Source organism: Amblyomma americanum, chromosome 6, assembly GCF_052857255.1.
Source record: "Amblyomma americanum isolate KBUSLIRL-KWMA chromosome 6, ASM5285725v1, whole genome shotgun sequence".
Classification (NCBI taxonomy): domain Eukaryota; kingdom Metazoa; phylum Arthropoda; class Arachnida; order Ixodida; family Ixodidae; genus Amblyomma; species Amblyomma americanum.
This window is the reverse complement of record NC_135502.1, coordinates 127,810,094-127,831,064: the sequence shown is the minus strand read 5'-3', so window position 1 is coordinate 127,831,064 and position 20,971 is coordinate 127,810,094.

The following is a 20,971-nucleotide window of genomic DNA, read 5'->3' as shown; positions in this document are numbered from 1 at the left end:
AGGAACCTTTGCGCAGCGAGAAGAAGGGCGGAGCGCCAACTCGTGTGGAAGAAGGACGACAGGAAACTGAAGACGACCTTCAATAGGCTGAATTCTGCTATTAGACGGCACACGAACAAGCTGTACAGGTCGCAATGGGCCTCATTCTGTGCTAGTTTGACTGCGTTCTCACCGATGACAAGAATATGGCGAGTTATTGGGAGCCTTTCTGGAAAATTTCGCCCTTCGAAGCCTTTTGAAGCTCTTGCAATACGCAAGGAAAAACCTATTGCGTGCTTGGCAGAGGAATTTGCAGACGCACTCGTACGCGCTGATTCTGGAATAGACATATATACACCATGATAATTCATAGCGCACAGAATACACAGGACACAACACAAGCGCTTACTTCCACTGAATGGTCTTTATTTCGCGCTGACAGCCTTATAAAGGTCAGGTATTGCGCACGTACAAACTACTAACAATGATTATCTTGTCGAGGTCATGATGTGTCAAGGAAAGAAGAAAACCAAAACAATAAAAACATTAAAAAAAATAAAAAATAAAGAACAATAAAAACCTACCAAACAGTGCACAAGTTTCACACTTTCGCCCTCTGCCTTGCACCTAAGGAAGCTAAGTCTTTCATTGATAAAAACAGCGAAGGATCACTGATACAATTTCCCAGTCCCTCTTTTTCCATCTCTGCCGCTTCAAATATTTCCCTCGTTTTTTGATTGCTATTTTTTCCTAATACTGAACACTCCTAGAAGTTAGGCGTGCACTTGTGACTACGGCAGTGACGAGCCAGATTACCTGGTCCCTGATCTCTAACACTTCTGCGGTGCTCGCTGAGTGTTCTTGAATGACAAGGTTCTTGAATGACAAAGATTCGTTAAAATATTTGTCCTCAACTTGATTATTCATATCAGGGACATGCATTACTTTGCCGGTTTCCATCTGACATAGTTCTGAAATTCATGAGACATTTTCTTTACTTACTAAATAGACAAAAAAGATGGAAGCATTGATATCAGTTATTTCTGCCACAGTTTTTTGGACATACGAAGATATTCCTTTATGAAAAATACATATTTTACTTGTCTAGACAGTGAGTAGCATTCAAGTCCTTGATTGATGCATCTAATAAGCAATAGTATTGGCAATGGAAATTATGATTAATGTATTTGATCCCTACACAAATTCTATGAGGAGGAGGCCGCGGTGCAACATGAGCCCCATCGAACAAACTTTCTGGCTACGCCATTGTCCGATACACTTCATTTGTCAGACCAAAGCTAGAACACGTGTGGCATAGGGTCCCTGCACTAATACTCCTGTTACACAGCCAGTTTCAATGGCCATCGAGTCGAGGGTCCTCGAAATTCTCAATCGTCATCGAACTCGAAGTAGTTGTGTCGCTGCTACACGGCAAATCTCAATAGTCATTGAAATGGTTCTCGTGTCTTACGCCAAGCTTGTGTGGCGTCACAATCGCTACATTGGATTTTGCAAAAATAACAAAAATATTTGATAAATGTATACTAAATGCTGAAAGACACGCATACGCGCATGTTGTTTAAAACCCTTTTAATGGCACGTACGTGATGGACAGATGCAGGCACTGCTGTAGCCACTCTAATACAGGACGAGCCAAAACCAAGCCAGTCCAACTGCGTAGGAGCGCTGCTTCGTCAGGCTTAACACCCGGGAAATCGCCTTGATATCTCAAAAACAAAAGCTATTTGTTCCTTGAAACTTTATGCGAGGGTAAGAATGGCCAAATCGAAGGCGAATACAAAAGTTTAGAACACGATATTGCTTTGAGGGATTAGCGACGAAGCTGTTATCGCTGTGAAGCAAGCGGGCAGGGCGTCGCCATGTTGTCAGCGCTAAGTGCGCAAGCAACACAAAGATTGCAACGCCAAATTAATGTGCTTGATGTGCTTAAAGCCAGTCTGATAAAATTTTAAAATTACTGTACAGACTGCGTGCATTAAACTTTAGGCGAATAATGTTCATGTTCTTGTGATGACCCCCCATAATGCGCAGGTCCACACGGGACGGAGAGGCGAAGAGACACCGTATGGCTCAGTTTAAACAAACAGATATATTCAATAATTACACATGACTAAGATTATACATCAGAGGCTGGGGCGTCCGAGCTTACGTGCCGACGACTTCATGGGGACGATGGGGGGCTCCGGAGTTGATCTCGAACGGTTGCTGGCAGAAGCTGCGCGCCGTCGGGCTTCGGCGCTGAAGGCCCCCTTGGCGAACGATGTCGTCCTGAGCGTGCCTCTTCGGTACTCCTTGTCGATTTTTATATCCTCTTATCCCCACACTCCCTAGGGTGAGGACGCCCACGCCGGAGGGGGGGGGGCCTAGGGGGAAAGAAGGTTGTCTTCGAGGTAGCGCATAGCGTCGGCTGTGGTAAGGCGCGCTCTGGCCCGCTGTCGGTTCTCGCGGGTCACCGGCCTCCGTTCTCCATCAAATGACACTCGCCCTCAAGGCCGGAACGCGAGGTCACTAAAAGGCCGGCAAAGTGGTCCCTTGTCCTGGGATGTGCTCGGGAGGGTTGATTGATGATGCCCACCGTCTTGCCACGGGGCCAGGCCCGCCGAAACGAGGCCCCCTAGAACGGCCATGGCAATTGGGGAGGATAACGCCCGTCTCCCCGCGGCGGCGGCGGCGGCGGCGGCGTTCGACTCGTGCCGACACTATGGAAAGGGGGTCCGGTTGGGCTTAAACCCCTTCGTTCTGGTCGTCACTCTCAACGAGTATGGCTCGGTAATTGATGATGCCGCTGTCATCTGGGTCGTCTCCGTGCGGTCCACGGCGGCAGGCCCAAAAGCAATCTCACTCAAGTTGCTTGCAGCCATATACAGTAGAAACATGAAAGGGGGTCCGGTTGTGCTTTCGCCGCCACTGGGGGCTCCGTCTACGCCGCGCCGTCGAACGGGGACCCTCGTAGCACACACAAGGAACGTCACACTCGCTCACCCTCCAGAAGAATGTTCTCCGAACATTTGAGTCCATGCAGCTCCCCTTGTCTTTCTGAATCGCCTCGCACAGTGCGTCCGACAAAACACTTTTCGCTGCACTCAACACCACTGCACAACACCATATGCCTCCGCTGTCATAACTGGCGTCTCCAGGGGCAGCACTGATCTTCTTTTACAGATAAACATGAAACTCAGCACCCAAGCCTCTCCTTTCTCGTCCAAACTGGACGAAATAAATTTACCACAGTTACAAAGGAGCTCCCACTTCTAGCACGATCACGGCACAGACAAAAATATAGATAACGAAAGGAAGTAGGGCAGGTTCTGCATGCGCTCCGCATGCTCTCCTGTGAAGGTGTTACTTAATGACAGAAAGGTTTAACTACCAACTCCGATAACTTAACACATAAGCACATAGCAATGTTATGAGCTGCGGCATTACACAATTCTAACCAGTTCACAACTCCGCTCTGTTTACGCCATTAGTCCGACTTAGCTTTCCGATTTCGCAGCAGATATCGGCCTTCATGAGTCATACTAAGTCTGTGACCCTTTGTCTGCTTTGGGACTCGCGAGGGCTCGTGGCAGGAGCCTCTCCTGGCGTAATCTGCGCGGCAACCTCGCGCGCTTCTTCTTCTAGCAATGCATGAAGTAAATCCGGTGGCATTCCGGCCGTCACCTCTGGCGCCTGCCGAACAAATGCAGGAGAGGGCGTTTCTTGCGAACTATCTGCGCGCTCCGCTTCACTTCTGTCCCCATCAAAATCCGCGCTTTCCCTTTCCTCATTTCGTGAATACTGAACCGGTGCCGACTTGAGGCGATTTGCGTGTATCCTTATCAAGCGCCGGTTCACGTTTCGGACTCTGAAGTTTACCGGAGAAAGCTTCTCGACAACCTCGCACGGTCCTCTCCACTTCGTCTGGAACTTACGAGCTAGCCCAATCTGCCTTTGGCAGTTCTCAATGTACACGCTGTCCGCCACATCAAACGGCGCGTCTCTAGCACTGCGATCGTGCACCTCCTTCCTGCGCTTCGCCGCTTTTTTTTAAGGCCTCCTTTGCGATGTCCCTCGCCACTTGCAAGCGCGATTCTAGCTCAACCTTATAGTCGTCCAGTGAAGCGTATGGGACACGACGGGGGCCCTGTGGCACTTCACTAGGCTGGTCCGGGTATCGGCCGTAGAGAAGAAAGAATGGCGATTCGCCCGTGCTCTCGTGTGCTGCGGAATTGTAGGCAAACATTGCATACGGGAGCCACAAGTCCCAGTCCCGCTGGTCGCGCGAAACAAAATGCGACAGGAACCCGGCCACGGTTTGGTTCAGTCGCTGCACCGCGCCGTTGCAAGCCGGATGGTACGGTGTTGTCTACTGCTTAGCGATCTTAAGCAGCTCGCAAACTCTCCTCATTAGCTGCGACACGAAGTTCGTTCCCCGATCTGTCAAGAGTTGCCTCCGGGGTTCATGTCGGAGCACGATCTGTTCGACAAATGCTCTTGCAACCGTGTCTGCCTTCTGATCTGGGAGTGCTACCGCTTCCGCGTATTTTGAAAGGTGATCGACAAATACTAAAATGTACTTGTTTCCGGAAGTGGTCGTGGGCAATGGGCCCATTATGTCCATACCTGTCCGCTCGAAGGGAGCCGAAACCTCAGGGAACGGCTGAATTGGAGCTGGTCTTCGTCCCTTAGGTGTTTTTCTTTCGAGACAGGAATGACACTTCGCACAGTAGTCTCTAACATCCTGTCGCATGCCACTCCAAAAGTACAAACGCTCCACACGCCTGCGTGTCTTCGCTACGCCAAAATGACCGGCGCATGGCGCATCGTGAAACGCGCGAAGAACCCTTTCTGTCCACGACCGAGGTATGACGACTCTCTCCCAAGCGGTTTTCTCTGGTCTCCCTTTCCTGGTTGGCCTCGTGCGCCGACACAGGGTGCCGTCTTTGCCAATGAAATAACCTAGCTGTTCGGGGTGAGACGGTGCGCCCTCTAAGCTTTCGATTATTCGCTTCAGGGCAGGATCTTTGCACTGCTCTGTGCGTAATTCGGCGGGGTCGACTACGGGGACAAACTCATCTATAGCTGCCACGGCAGCTGTGCGGCTGAGTGCATCAGCATTCAGATGTGTCTTTCCTGACTTGTGCTCAACTTCAAAGCAGTATTCCTGCAGGTGTAGATTCCATCTATCGAGTCGCGAGCTAGGTTCCCTGACACTCATCACCCATTTCAGAGGATGGCAGTCTGTGACTAGCTTGAATTTGCGGCCGTAAAGGTAGCATCTGAAGTGCTTTACTGCCCAGACAACGGCGAGGCACTCCCTTTCCGTAGCTCTGTACTTTTGCTCTGTGGGGCTCAGCTGTCGGCTAGCAAAAGCAACGGGATGTTCTTTGCCCTCGATAACCTGAGATAGCACGGCACCAACTGCGAACTTTGACGCATCTGTGGCCATAACGAAGGGCAAATTAAAATCCGGGTGGCGCAACAGCGGTGCACTCATTAGCTTCCTTTTCAGGGCCCCAAAAGCATCCTCCGCGTTTTCGTCCCAGCGAAAGGCGGTGAGCGGCTTAGAGAGCTTGGCGAACTCCTCTATGTGCCTTCGGTAGTAACCGATCAGGCCGAGAAACTGCCGGACCTGGCGGACGCTAGTCGGGGATGGAAAATCCGAGACACACCTTAGTTTCTCAGGGTCCGGACGCACGCCGTCAGCTGAATCAACGTGCCCGAGGTATTTCACCTCGTTTTTGAGGAATTGGCACTTAGAGGGCTTCAGCTTGAGACCCGCTCCTCTTAGTCGCACCAAAACCTGCTCAATATCGCGCAAATGGATCTCAAAACTGTCACTGTATATGATTATGTCATCCATATACACGAAGCACAGCCTCCCCAGAAGACCTGCCAGGATAACATCAGCGGTTCTCTGCCAGACAGCAGGGCTGTTGGCCAGACCCATCGGCATTCTTTTCCATTCATAGTGCCTGAGGGCGTGTTGAATGCCGTTTTCTCGGCATCTGCCGGATCCATTGCTATCTGCGAGAATCCCGCCGCCATGTCCACTACCGTGAAGTACCTGGCAGAGCCCAGCTGAGAAAGCGTCTCCTGTATATTGGGGATGGGGTATGGATCGATGCGAGTTACGGCATTTAGTTTGCGGTAGTCCACTACCAATCGATACAAGCCATCTGGCTTTTCCACCAATAGTGCTGGTGCTCCCCAGGGTGACTTTGAGTGTTCGACAATGCCGCGATCAATCAGGTCCTGCACCTGCCGCTCCATCTCCTCACGTTGGGAGTAAGGAATCCTGTACGCACGCTGGTAAACGGGCGATGAAGTGCCGGTTTCTATCCTGTGCTTTATAACGCCACAGCAGCCCAAATCCAGGTTGGACGCGGCGAATACCTCCGAGTAGTCGTTCAGCAAACCAGCCAGAGCCTCCCTCTCCCTGGATTTTACGTGAGGAAGATCGAACGACACCTTTGGAGCAGCCGAAGGACTAGCATGTTCTACAGTTGCGAGTACCGTATCGGTGGGCTCACGTTTCTCTATCGCAGAGGTGAAGAAAGCCAATGTTTTGTTCTTGGGAAGGCTCAGTGGCTGCTGGCTACAGTTAACCACCCGTAGGGGCACTCTGTGGGCGTCATTAACTGTCACGACGCACGCGGCTGCCTTCAGGCCATTGCTGAGAGAATCGACCGGCTCAAGCACTCCCACGGCGCCGCTCTCTACATCTGAAGGCACAAACGCGTACAAAATGTGCTCCGACCAAGGAAGGACGACCGCCTCATCGACCAGCCTGACGGCAACCCGCGAATATACCTTCTCCAATGATCCCACTGTTTGACGGGTGTCAATATCGGTAATGCGAATCTCAGCCCCTCTCCTCTTCAAAAACGGAACTTTTGAGCCGCCCGCATTAACCTCTTCCTCAGAGAATGAGACTACTACCTTCCCTTTTCTAAAAACATCCTGCCCTAATATACCTGACACTCCGTTTGGCAGAGACACTGGGTCCGGGCATACGTAGCAGGGGTGCTCCAATGCAATTCCGCCGAGATTGAAGTGTAACCGGTAGAGTCCACTTATGCCAAGAGGATCCCCGGTTATGCCTACAAATTTCGTTGCCATACCACCAGACGCTTCCAACACCTCGCGGTCCCCCTTCCTTCGAAGCGTGTTAAAACTGCTCTCCTTAAGCAATGTCACCTTTGACCCCGTATCTATCAACAATTCCATGCAACAACCATTTAACTTGCAACGCACAACAGGGCATGCCTCGTCGGCCACACAAACTACCACCACCTCATCATCCACTGCTCCCTCCCCACGCTCCTCAGGCTGGGGAGGACTATCTAGTTTTTTGTCTCGGTATCTGGAGCCCCGCTGTAGGCTTGCTTAGGGCTGTCTCGCCTGCTTCTCTTTGTGGCTCCCCACGGCGCACGTTTTGGCAGAACCTGGCGATGTGTCCGCGACCCTGGCAAGCGAAGCATACGATTTCTTCAAAATCTCGCATACCGCGCCTGTAGCTTTGTGGCGGTCTCCGGTTTCCCGTGAATGGGCGCTGTTGAGCGCGCGCTTCAACCTGGCGTTCCACCTGCTGAGATAGCAGCTGTGCTAAGCGATCTAACCGCTCTGTCAAGAGAGCAACCTCAGGGTTGAGCACCGCTCTCTCTATGACGCGTACTCTCGCTGCGGCTGTCGTTAACGCCTCATTTCGTTCATCATCCAATACGGCCGCCACGGCTTGGTCGAAATTGCTCAGCTTGCGCGAGAGCACGAACCGGCGCACGGGGTCTTGCAGACTAGCCACGAACAAAGCGGCCATTTCCTCTTTAAGTAGATCCTCCGCGTATTTCTTCCTTAGCTGGTCCCCTTCCTCCTCCCTGCTTAACGTATCGCGTGCTAGGCGCTGAAGCCGCGACGCAAACGTTCGCACGTCCTCCCCTACCATCTGTCCGGCGTCACGGAACCTCTGTACCCGCACGTGACGTGGTTCAGTGTCGAAATGCTCAAACGCGAGCTTCTTAAGTTCCGCAAATGATTTTGTGGATTTTACTTTTTCGTCTCGCCATGCAAAATCATGAGCAGCTCCTGCCATCTTACACCTCGCCATTCCCAGCATTTTAGCATCGGACCATCCCCCCATTTTCCCAATCTCTTCTAGCATGGAAAAGAAATCGCAGATTGGAACCCCTGTCTTATCTCCTGTAAACGTCGGAATGACGCTTCCTAATGCCAGCATGCTTGCTCCGAGCGACGGCTGTGAAGTGGGAGCTCCCTCAGATATAGACATTTTTTTTTTTCACTCAAGCCCTCCGGTGCCTCAAGCCTCTCAAATGGGGGTAAAAGTCCCACAATCAGTCCGGTGATTCCCTTTTGATTACAATTTTGAAGTCATGAATGTCGCAGCATTCAGAGGACATTTGCTTTTGAGACCCCACTTCTGACACCAGTGTGATGACCCCCCATAATGCGCAGGTCCACACGGGACGGAGAGGCAAAGAGACACCGTATGGCTCAGTTTAAACAAACAGATATATTCAATAATTACACATGACTAAGAATATACATCAGAGGCTGGGGCGTCCGAGCTTACGTGCCGACGACTTCATGGGGGCGATGGAGTGGCTCCGGAGTTGGCTCGAGCGGTTGCTGGCAGAAGCTGCACGCCGTCGGGCTTCGGCGCTGAAGGCCCTCTTGGCGAACGATGTCGTCCTGAGCGTCCTGCTTCCGTACTGCTTGTCGATTTTTATATCCTCTTCTCCACACTCCCTAGGGTGAGGACGCCCACGCCGGAGGGGAAGGAGGGGGGCTAGGGCTTTCACTTGGGCGCACAAACATACCACCGCACTTATGGTCTCGCCCCCCTCACGTGTTGAGTCCGAGGGAAAGAAGGTTCTCTTCGAGGTAGCGCATAGCGTCGGCTGTGGTAAGGCGCGCTCTGGCCTGCTGACCGTTCCCGCGGGTCACCGGCCTCCATTCTCCATCAATCAACTGACACTCGCTCCTCAAGGTAAGGCGCGCTCTGGCCCGCTGACAGTTCCCGCGGGTCATCGGCCGGGAAAGTGGTCCCTTGTCCTGGGATGTGCTCGGGAGGCCTCCCCTGGAACCGCCACGGCAATTGGGGAGGATAAAGCCCGTCTCCCCGCGGCGGCGGCGGCGGGTCCGGTTGGGTCCGGTTGGGCTTAAACCCCTTCGTTCTGGTCGTCACTCTCAACGAGTATGGCTCGGTAATTGATGATGCCGCTGTCATCTGGGTCGTCTCCGTGCGGTCCACGGCGGCAGGCCCAAAAGCAATCTCACTCAAGTTGCTTGCAGCCATATACAGTAGAAACATGAAAGGGGGTCTGGTTGTGCTTTCGCCGCCACTGGGGGCTCCGTTTACGCCGCGCCGTCGAACGGGGACCCTCGTAGCACACACAAGGAACGTCACATTTTTGTACCGTGAATGTATTTTTTCTATTCGAGAAGTGTGCCATGAGGCATAAGTTGAAAAAGAAAAGGGGGGGAAGGAATGCACGGGATTGAAAGTTAAAAGAAGGAGTGAAGAACCATTGCGCTGAGGTAGTCGCAGAGGTTGTTAATGAAACGGTTGTCCATTGTCCACTTCACGAAGTCACTTTCGCGGTTCCACCGCAGGCCCACCTCCCTGAGGAGCCTTTTTCTGATAGAAGCCGTCGCTGGGCACGTCCACAACAAGTGCCGCACATCACATATGTCGGGTGCAGCGCTACAGTGAGGGCACCTGTCATGTAGTTGCAGATCTTTGGCACGCCACCGATGACGGACAGATGGTGTCAGAGCCGCCCCTGCCCGAATCCGGCGCACGGATACCTCCTCCTGCCGAGTAAGACTACGGGGGAGAGGGTGCGAACACGGAGGAATTAGAGCGCGTGTTCGCTGGCGCAGAACTTCGGAATCGGAAACGTGGGACAGGAACGGATCTGGGGGAAGAGGGGAAGGTGGCGGATCGTCTAATGTATGAAGATGAGTCATAGCATCCGCTTGAATGTTATGTGGATCCTGGGCATGGCCGCGAATCCAGTGTATGCGCCCAGGACATGGATACTTTGCGCAGAGCACATGAATAGATTGTGAAATCTGGAACGTTCGTCGAACAGCCTTAAGCTGTTTAAGGGCGGCGCGGGAGTCGGTGTAAATGTGAACTGTATTGAATGTTGGAACGAGCGGAAGGGAAGCAATGGCATTGTAAATGGCTTGAAGTTCCAATGCCAGGGGAGTGCACGTATCCGCAGTATACGTCGCGCGAGAGTTGAGATGCGGATGAGATGGACTATACACAGCAGTAACTCCCCTCTCTGCAGAATGAGATGCATCCGTGTATAATATGCACCCTTCAGGCAGATACGCTGCTGATTCCGACGGGGAAACAGTGGGGCGATTGTCAGTGAGCTGGCAATAGGACCACGCTGGAAGTGTCTTTTCGAGCTCTATTTGCGACCCGTTGGTCGATGATTTCACTGAGTGTATTAAGTTGGGCGAACTCCTGTAGCACAGGCATGGGTGTTAAACGAGGCAGATATGTTATGACGCGCATAGCCTCACGATTGATAGCTTCAAGGGAGTCCCACTGTCTGCGGGTGAGACGTTGAAATTGAGCCTGATATACTATCCGTGGCTGAAGGATAGAGCGCACAAGCTGGCGGGCCGTATGAGCACGTGCGCCACCAGAGCGCATAGCTATGCGACGAATCAGACCTAGAGTAGCGTGAGCCGATTTACGGGTGGCTGTCAGCCACGGGGTGCCAGTCCCAGATGTATGGAGGAGAAGACCAAGAATACGAACAGTTTCTACCTGAGGAATCAGAGAAATATGTACCGTAAAATTTAAAGGGGGAGCTTTCCGTAAGGCGGCTTTATTTCCAATTCGAATGAAACATGATTTAGTAGGAGAGAGTGTTAGACCCAGAGGTGGGAGGCGAGATGTCAATACCTCCAGCGCGTGTTGAAGGACCGACTGATGAATAGACGCATCTGGATGACAGCACCACAAGGTGATATCATCGGCATATGCAAGCACGCGGATAGAAGAGATGGTCTCTAGGGCTCGAACAAGAGGAATTAAAGCCACATTAAATAATGTGGCGGCGAGAACGGAGCCCTGCGGCACTCCTCTATTGGAAGTGAAATTACCAAAGTGCTTTCCTTGGACACGCACGCTGAAGGTTCGATTTGCTAAAAAGGCGTGAATGGAGAGGAAGAACTGGTGAGGGAGACCAAGAGTTTGAAGGGAGGCAAGAATGGCAGAGTGAAGGATCTTATCATATGCCTTTGTTATGTCTGTAGCGATTACGGTTCGTACAAGGTTACTCTGTGGAGAGTGGTCAAGCACGTCAGCAGCCAAAGTAGCAAGGCCGTCCTCCGTTCCAATTTGTGGGCGGAAACCAATTTGGGAATCTGGGTAACAATCATGGGATTCCAGCCACCATGATAAGCGTGCGGCTCGAATGTTTTCATAAAGCTTGCAGATGGTAGGGGTAAGGGAAATTGGACGAAGAGCCGAGAGAGATACTGGAGGCTGACCTGACTTGGGTATTGGAACCACAATAGAATGCTTCCAGCCTCCCGGCATGACGCCAGAAAGCCACACTTCGTTAAAAGTATCAAGTAGGGTTTCCAAAGCCCTCCCTTCCAAGTTACGGAATAAGGAGTTAGCTATGCCGTCGTGCCCGGGAGAAGTTGTAGTTTTTAAAAGGTGAATGGAGGCCAGCAGCTCTGCCATGGTGAGGTCAGAAGTAATCCCATCGGGGGGCTCTGTTACCGATAAGTCAGGTGGAGACGTAGCGGGGCAGTCATGGTTTGGAAAAAATTGACGGGCCGCTTGTTGTGCAAATGTGTCCTCATCCACATTGAGCGCGAGGCGAATGCTCTCTGTGCAATCTGCAACCTGAGAAGGGCGCTCCATGGCGTGAAACACTCTCCAAAGATGTCGATTGCCCTGCGTAGAGGACAGGCGGTCACACCATGCAGCCCAGCGTTGCCTGCCTAGCCGCTTTGCATAGCGCCGCGCCCGTGCGGTAGCGCGGTGAAGAGTAGGAAGAGCCGAAGGGTCATCGGGGTGACGAGTAGTGTAAAGATCCGCCTGGCGACGAAGAGCCAACAGATTCAAGAGATGTATGTCCGGGTTTGGGTCGTCTTCATTTACAGTAGTGGTAATAGTGTGAGTAGCGAGAACAGCAGATATAGTAGACAATGCTGAAGAGGGGTTGAATGTAGATAAATGATTGTCTGCGCGTACAGAGTCCCATGATGTTATTCGTACAGTGCGGCGTATTTTCCGTAGACGCGTAGGCGTGAGGGAGATAAAAATAGGGCTGTGATCGCTACCCCAAGTATCAGAATCAACAGCCCAACGAGGGTTACCGGGGCCTAACCACCAAGTCAAATCAGGTGAATACGGGCCACCTCGTGGGCGGGTAGAAGTATTCGGGTGGTTTAAAAGTTGAAAGGAATGATCCGAAAAGCTCCCTTGGATGTGTGAACCCCTTGAGGAATCCGACGGGTAACCCCACGCAGTGTGTGCGCCGTTGAAGTCACCACCAACTAGAATAGGGATACCCGAGTTGGTAGAACGTAGAAAACGAACCCATCCCAGATTGGGAGATGCGGAGCCAGGACGACTATAAAAAGAAACTAGAATAAGGGGTGTGCGTGCAGGTTTTACGAGAAGGGCGACAACCTCGTGACGTGTGTTGCACCACCGTGAAAGGTCGAGTGGTGTGTGCGGAACTGAACTGTGAATATAAATTGCAGATTTACCTGGGCTGAGAGGGAGGAGGCGGTTCAACGGCGATCAGGGATAGATGGTGAATGGTATGTGCAGAAACCTGAAAGGCGTGGGAGTGCATTATGCTCTTGCAGTAGGAACGCCCATGCCCTCAGCTTTCCGTCGCGAAGGCGGATGTTCACTTCAGAGGCCTTATTAGCGAATCCTCGACAGTTCCACTGCACCACCACCGATGATGATGCGCTATCCATGACGAGGCCGAAGAGCTTCCACGATGAGGAATGTCACCTGCTTCATCAGCGCCAATATCTTGTCCACTGTCGGGGTATTCACGGCTAACAGGTTGTCGGCACCTGATTGTGGCCCTGTTCTTACCCTAGGTGATTCCTCTGATGATTGCTCCCGAGTTATGAGAATTCTTCGAGAGGACTGAGAACGACGCTGTTCCCGGCGCTGGGTGAGTTCGTCTGGTCGGCGGCGAGCCTCCGCGATTGCATTGTCTAAAGCTGTGTCTTCATCTGTGGTATCCACATGTGATGGATGCACTGGACGTTTTGGCGTACCATTTGATCCGGGAAGGTGAGCCGCTTGTGCATATGTACGCTGGCGAGGAGACGTATGGTGAGCAGCAGGCTCAGATAAAGGAAGTTCAGGGAAGTCGTTGTCATCACACGCGAGAGCTGCAAAGCGATTACTTGTAGGAACATCCATTTTTGCAGGCGACTTGTGAAACTTCTTCGCTTGCTTCTTCTTTGGACAAGCGGGGGAGCGAATGTCATGGTCCGGTGACTTGCATAGGGCACAATGAGCTGTTGGTTCATTCATGTCGGCCACAGCTGCTGGATTAGTGCAGGTATTTTGCATATGTCCTCCTTTGTGGCAGTGATAGCAAAAAATACGACGAGGTCGGAAGGGCTGTGGTTTGACGATCGCACCGTAGTAGCTAAGGTACTTCGGAAGAGTCAACGGGCCTTGCAGGATGAGCAGGTATGAGCCCCTGCGACCCATAGGCCGTGCTTGCAGTACAACATGAGTTGAGCAGCGAATATTTGCGCGCACCTCCTCGGGAGGGCTCGTGCTGTCGACATGATAAACCATGCAGCGGAGTGTGTCAGGACCAGATGCAAAATATATTTGCACCGGGACATGCTTGCTGTCATCCAGGGGGATCCGCGTAACTGCGCAAAGTTTCTGGGCGTCCATCAAAGATGACAAGTTTACCGTGATGGTGTTAATGAAGAGAATGAAGAGAAGCGCCTGTCTCGTGCTATTTTTTGTCTGTGGGCTTTCTTTTGCGCGCTTCATCTACTTAAACGAAGTTAAATGTTAAGCGCTTACCAAAAATATCCAGACGAGGTCTGGTAGGTTTATATTAAACAAATTCTCAAAAGCTCGGCCTTCCGTCCAAAACAACGATGGCAAACTTCATACCCACTCGTGAATTACGACAAAAGTAGTTCAGGCTAGAATTCTTTTCCCTCATTTTTAACAGCAGGCGTTCAGTGAACCCCTCCCCTTACCTAGCGCGTGTAATACAGCAAGGCGTACAAGATACTACCACAGTTTAAATCACTAACCGCCTATTATGTTCCAACTGGCAACTGGCAAGATTTTAATCTCTTTTTCTTAGACAATATCAGAATGATGTGTTGCAAACAGCCTCTCGCAGCTCACAAAGTCCGCGATTCTTGGGAATCAGTTTTAATTGAGAGAAAACTGTGGAATGTTGAAAAGTACGGTTATGGAAATATTGAAGGTAAGGGCCCATTGTTCAGATGAGTAGCAAAATCTTTAAGTTCAGCCGTCGCTTGCATCCAGTAGTCGAGACTGGCATAGAAAACCGATGGGAAACGTTTTTCACGAAAGCGAAAACGTTAAAAGCAAAAAAAAGCCTAGACAGACAGACAGACAGACAGACAGACAGACAGACAGACAGACAGACAGACAGACAGACAGACAGACAGACAGACAGACAGACAGACAGACAGACAGACAGACAGACAGACAGACAGACAGACAGACAGACAGACAGACAGACAGACAGACAGACAGACAGACAGACAGACGGACGGACGGACGGACGGACGGACGGACGGACGGACGGACGGACGGACGGACGGACGGACGGACGGACGGACGGACGGACAGACAGACAGACAGACAGACAGACAGACAGACAGACAGACAGACAGACAGACAGACAGACAGACAGACAGACAGACAGAAAAGCAAAAAAAAATGTGATTCCCCAGGGAAATATGCTGACATGTTGATTGTTATAATCGTATCTTACGCTGCATGAAAAAATTGCGTACATAAACAGCCACCCATTGAAAAGTGTGCTTGTCTAGAATTTACGGGTATGACGCTTGCGTGTTGTTCCTCATTTGCTTATTACCGTTCGTTTGTTTTCTGATGCACCGCTGCTTGAAGCCGAGGGTCCACAGGATGTACACTCTAAACAGAAAGGAGTCAAAAGGGACTAAGCTGCCCTCTGTCACATCATCACTATCATCATCAGCATCATCAGCCTGACTACACCCACTGCAGGGCAAAGGCCTTTTTGTATTCGTGTTTAAAGTGTAATACAAAGTGAGTAAAACTTGAGGATTACCTCAGCTATCGCGTGCCGCTCGCCCATAGACTTTAAGGAACGCAGTGCGAAAAACACTGTATACAATGCCTGAGCCACCTTTCCTGGTTGCATGATCCCCATCCTTATTACACGAGTCGACTGTATAATCGTTCAAAATGGGCCTGATCTAAGCAGGTGAAATACGGGCAAAACGTTCGTTTTCAGTTGTGGCTGCCATTGTTGCCGGTGGGCCGGAAAAGGACTTGTTTTCTTATTTGCTTTTTCTTTCTCGTTCGTCATTTGGTCTCTGCCTTTCCTGATGAAGTGTTGCATAACATACAAGCCGGGGCAGAGTGCTCGCTTATGGATAGCTCTCGTTGATCAAATAAAAACCGCAGTGTCTGCGCGTGGCTTTTTGGGAGCACGCGGGCGTTGATTCGAATGTTTCCCCTGTTTTCCGGCTGCGGAGTTCAGTGCTCGGTCGGCCACGCGCATGCCGAGCTTTATATGTTCTTCTTCCGTTCCCCGCGTGAAAGAGTGGGGCACAGGTGTGACACAGTTGATGAAATAGAACGAGTAGTTGTTCAGTGCCCAGAAATCGTCAGTGTAATGTGGGGCTTTACATTCTTCGCATGATGATTTCTTAAATGCTTTGAGTTTGCTTTTTTCTGCTTGGTGATAGAGCTTTCTTTTTGTAAAGTTGCGCCTTACTTAGTTGGCTTTCTTGTTCCCCTTCTTTTGATTTTATGCCAATGGACAGCTCCAGCATGGAAAAGGGAACGATGGCGAGACAGGAATTGACGGTTATCAGCCCTGATGTCATGGACGACCGCCGCCAGTCATAAAGCAGGAAAAGGAGAGAAAAGCTTACAAGACGCGGCCTCTCACTGCGCTCATTCCGTACACCTTTGTTGGTGCGTTTCGAATGCCATTCTCAAAAGCAAGAATTCATTGGAATAGCCTTCAGTGTCCTCGTTTTAGTTGCATTGCAGCTAAGCTCACTCAGAAGCTTAACACGGAAGACAGGACATATTTATTAAAAATTAAAAGCAGTACGCAAAGAACGAAAAGAACAAAAACCAGAGAAAAAGAGTAAAGAGGTGGCGGCGAATGACGCGCTAGAATCTGCAACGCGTTCGGGCGAGCTTAGCTTCCTCTCTCTCTTGGGTTAGGACTCATCGCAGAAAAACACGAATTTAAAGTGCCCGGGTTAAGTTCTGTTCTGCATCATAGGGTTTATCACTGAACAAGCCCCACACGCGGAATGTCACATTCAGTTATCTTCTTATACAGCTGTACACGAGAACGCCTACCCATTATATACATGCTTCCGTGTGTCAGTGAGCGAAGTTAATTTTGTAAATCGGATTATATTAGCGTAGTCCATATGGCACTACGCTGCAGAGATCCTGCCGTATCTAGGTGATATCCTTGGCGCTGCTCGGAAGTGACCGGCAAAAGAAACGGGAATGCGTGTAAGCCGATAATTCGTTGTTCCCTTCCTTTTGAGGGCTGAATGGCACACTGGAGACAACGGCAACTGGAGCAAACAAATGACAGGTAATCAAGTCTCAGTCGAAGAAGCAATAAGGAATCCAAATTAAGCAAGCGGACTCGAGGCTTACCCGTCTGGTAAACCTAGACAACACTAAATAGCAAATGCAAGTCCGATGAACCCAAGCTTTGCTTCCCCTGCCAACTAATAGCTGCGCGAAACAGGGATGTTTTCGTCATGTGTTCCATTTGAAAAGAAATACAATCTCTGAGCATCGCGTCGACTTGGTTTGCGGGCCAGCGGGGCGAGAGCGTGCCAGCGAGATCGCGTGCGTGCGACGCAGCACGCGCGCTGCCGCCCGCGTCAGCGCCGGCGCGGCTCATTTCCTGGGCCGCTTTATTGCCTGCGAACCGAGCGCCGCCACCGCGACGTTGGGCCTGCTCTGCTTGGCATTGTTGGAGACGGTGCCATTTCGTGCAGCCGCGTTAATAGAAAGGGTGCCGGTGGATGAAGGGAGGGGGAGAGAAACCGCTTTGCGGAGGATCGCAAGAAACCGGCGCAGAGATCGAAGCGGATGCCGAACAGGAAAGAAAGAGCAGTTAAGAAGCACCGCCGTGGAGCGGGGCGATGAAATTCAAATAGGCACTGTTTCTTTCCCTGGGCTGCCGCTGCAAGATAGCCGTCAGCTCGGGACCGGGTGGGGGATTTGCTACGGAGAGGGGTGCCAGGAAGGGGGGGGGGGGGGGGACGAGAAAAATCGTCGCTATCGACGAAAAGGGGTGCCGTGTTTTGCTGTGGAAGGGCGGCTGGCAGCTCTCGAGAGAGGGTGCGGGAGACTGGCTGAGCGAGGAGGAAGAAACGGAGCGAGCAGCGACTCGGGACTCTTCCGGCAACGCCCACGGGTCGCCACAGCGCATGCGCTGCAGACGACGCAGAGTCACGTGCGCCGCGGCAATCAGCTGACGCCATGTTTGGGTCAGTGGTCTCTCATCTGCTTTGCGCGTTTTGTGCTTTAGCGCGCTTTCCACGCGGGTCGCACTCCTCCCCTCCGGTGCCCTCACCCTTCTACGGCGCATTGCGTCACCCCAGTCAGTGCGTGCTGCGTCGCCTTGCAGCCGCAGCGGCAGAAGCAGTGCTCTCTTCTGTCTGCACACACGCGCTTTTTGCCGCCTGAACGCGCCGCTCCGTTTCTGCAGGGAGCAAAAAAAAAAAAAAACATCGAAAGAAAGAAAAGGCCCGCATGAGTGGTGTAGCCGAGTCCTTAGTGCAGTACAAGGACAAGCGTTCTGAAAGTCGCCTGCTGTACCGCTGTCAAGTGAAGTAAACAATGCTGCAGATGTGACACGCTTAAAACAAATAAATTAAATATGATATGGCATTGTATAGCATGGTGCGGCATGGCATTGGGATACAAGGGAAGGGAAATGAGGACCCTGTTATGAAATGCATATACAGTGTGCTACACCTAAGCACCTAAGACTTTACTCAGTTTTTAAAAATGGGCTTTTTGAGTTGTAAAAGCACTTTTTTCGGCATAGCTTGTCAGAGGTGTGGTACATCAGAGTACAGCTAAGACGTGCTCACAGGCTGGTAATATTGCATACTTCTACCTATTACTGTTAGGCTCTTTAATTACTGAGTGGTCTGTAGCCCCCGTAAGTAATATATATTCCAGGTTTTAAAAGTTCGAAAGCGTGGTTACCCTCGGCGCTGCGGTCGAACAAGTTTGAGCTACATCGCGCCAAAATGCATGCGCTTTCGAGAAGCTTGGAGGCAAAGCAACCTCTCCAGTGCACGTCACTCGTCGAAATAGCCAACATTTGTTGGGCCACAGAACCGAGGGTAACAGCGTTTTCATAATTCTAAAAACTGATATCGATATTAACTACCGTGGACTGCACGCCTCTCAACGATTAAGGAGTCTAACACCAATAGTTATAAAAGTTAACTATTAATTAGCCAGCCTGCTAGTTAGTACATCTTAGTTGTGTTCTGATGTACTGCATCGCTGGCAATGCTATGACGAAAAAAACACTCTTCAAACTCAAAAAACATACTTTTAAAAGTTCTGCAAAATCTTAGATGAAACACCCTGTATGAGGGAAGCCATCAGTCACCGAAATAAAGTAGCATAGCGGATAGTTCTCTTTCTTTATAATAATTTGTGGGCGTAATAACTGGTATATTATTAGCGTATTTGTTTTATCGCTGAAAGATAACTGATTAGGAAGCAGGAAAGATACAACCAGATGCCGTCGGTAGGATCCGAACTCACGACCTCCAACTTTTGCCTCCGGCGCTCTACTAACTTAGGTACGGCGGCGGCTCTCCGATCTTCTGCTTTCGGGGATATTTATGTTGTGTTAACCAAACCTCGAGAGCACTCAGAAGCGCCACCCTCGTTCATAGCGGCGGACGTAGTACGTCCTGTATTGCCGCTGGCGTCACGTGGAACGTGATCGAACGGGAAGGGCGGAAGCTGTGCGAGAACCCTCTCGCATGCTACCTATGGCATAAAGACTGGCACAATCGAGGCCCTTGTTAAGCTGTTGATGGATTGAGCCTACAAATTATAATAAAAAAAGAAACGTTTCAATTCATATGCTTCATATATTGGGAGATATTACATGAATGTACGCTTTAAAGATTTTAGCTTCTCAAAGTAGCGCAATGGAGGGATGCGGATTTTTTTCGACCATCCGGTGCACTTTAACGTGCGCTAACATCGCACAGTTTATGCAAAACATGATGGGTACTAACCCACCTCGGGCCTATGATGGAGGACAGATACCCAGAGTATGTTGCGATTGACTTTTTTATGTTTAATGGTAGTTTTCAAACACTAGACAGCAACATATCTGGCACATTTGCAGCTACACTCCTCAACCTTGATGTGCCGCTTTCTTTTTAATTATGAGTGACAAATTTGTTACGCCAGAGCTAATGTGCAGTCCTAATAATTAAAGGAAAAGTTACTATTATTGCGTATCCATTAGTGCGCAACTAACAAACAACACGTCATTCAGTTCCCACTCGGAGCATTTTATTACGCACGAAACAGGCAGGGGAAATCTGTGACAGAGCTTCGCTATTACACACACGGGCCTGATACAGATTAAGAAGTTATTCTTTGCAATTATCCGATCAATAAACATTTTCAGCTATTACCACTCTTCGAAATTGAACACCCACTATCACCACCTTTCGGCGCTAGGGAACGGCCCCTCCTAAATCTGCTTTTTCGCCATGAATTTTCCGGCGGCGTTGGACTTATTTTTGTTTAAAATATTCACTATATATCGAGATGGTTAGAGCTTGCACTGTGCAACTTATGAAAAGTGTTAATTAGTATAGTCTCTAGAAGCTCAATACAGCGGCATTGCTGTAAAGCACGGATGGACGGACGGACGGATGGGCGGACGGTCGGTCGGTCGGTCTGTCAGTCGAGCCGGAGCCGACGGTGGTGTCGTGCTGTGTTAAAACTTCCACACTCTAACGGCAATCTGGCTACGTAGCTTGGAGCGGATATACTACATTTTACGAATGAGAGTGAGTGCTATACATATAGTTGTATTCATTAAAAAAAATAAAGGCGTCCAAATTATCTTGCTCTTTCAATTAGTCACCGTCCTTCGCACGTTTTAAACCTGCGTTTTCGTCGCCTCTTACGATGTTTAAAACAACGTCGGCAGTGGCACTGAGACTGGCAGCGCCGCTAAAGGCATTACACAGTTGTGGATCATGTCATCATGTTCGACATTCTTGGACAAAAGTTTTGAACATTGGAATGTTGTTAGGTACCCCTATAGAAATAGTGAAGGCAATGGTCCATTCCTCCAAAGTGTAGCAAAAAAGTTCGTTTAAATTTTTTACATGGCTTGCATCGAGCAGTTAAGTTTGCCATAGAGAATCAATAAGGAACGCTTTTGACGATAGCAAAAGCGTTAATAGTACAAAACTGCAAGCCTGTCTAAGCGAGAGCTGCGGATAAGGTCTTTCCCGTTCAAAAATTCTTTTGTCCTGAATTGGCGGGTATGTTAGCGCGAAAGTCTTAAAGGCCTTGTTCACCAGGAAATCCGGTGTCTGCGTTGTCGGCGTCTGCGTTGTTAACGAAAAGCCACGGTGGTCCCCAGAGCGAAAAGTCTTACAGGTGGTCCCCAGAGATCAAACTAGGAGG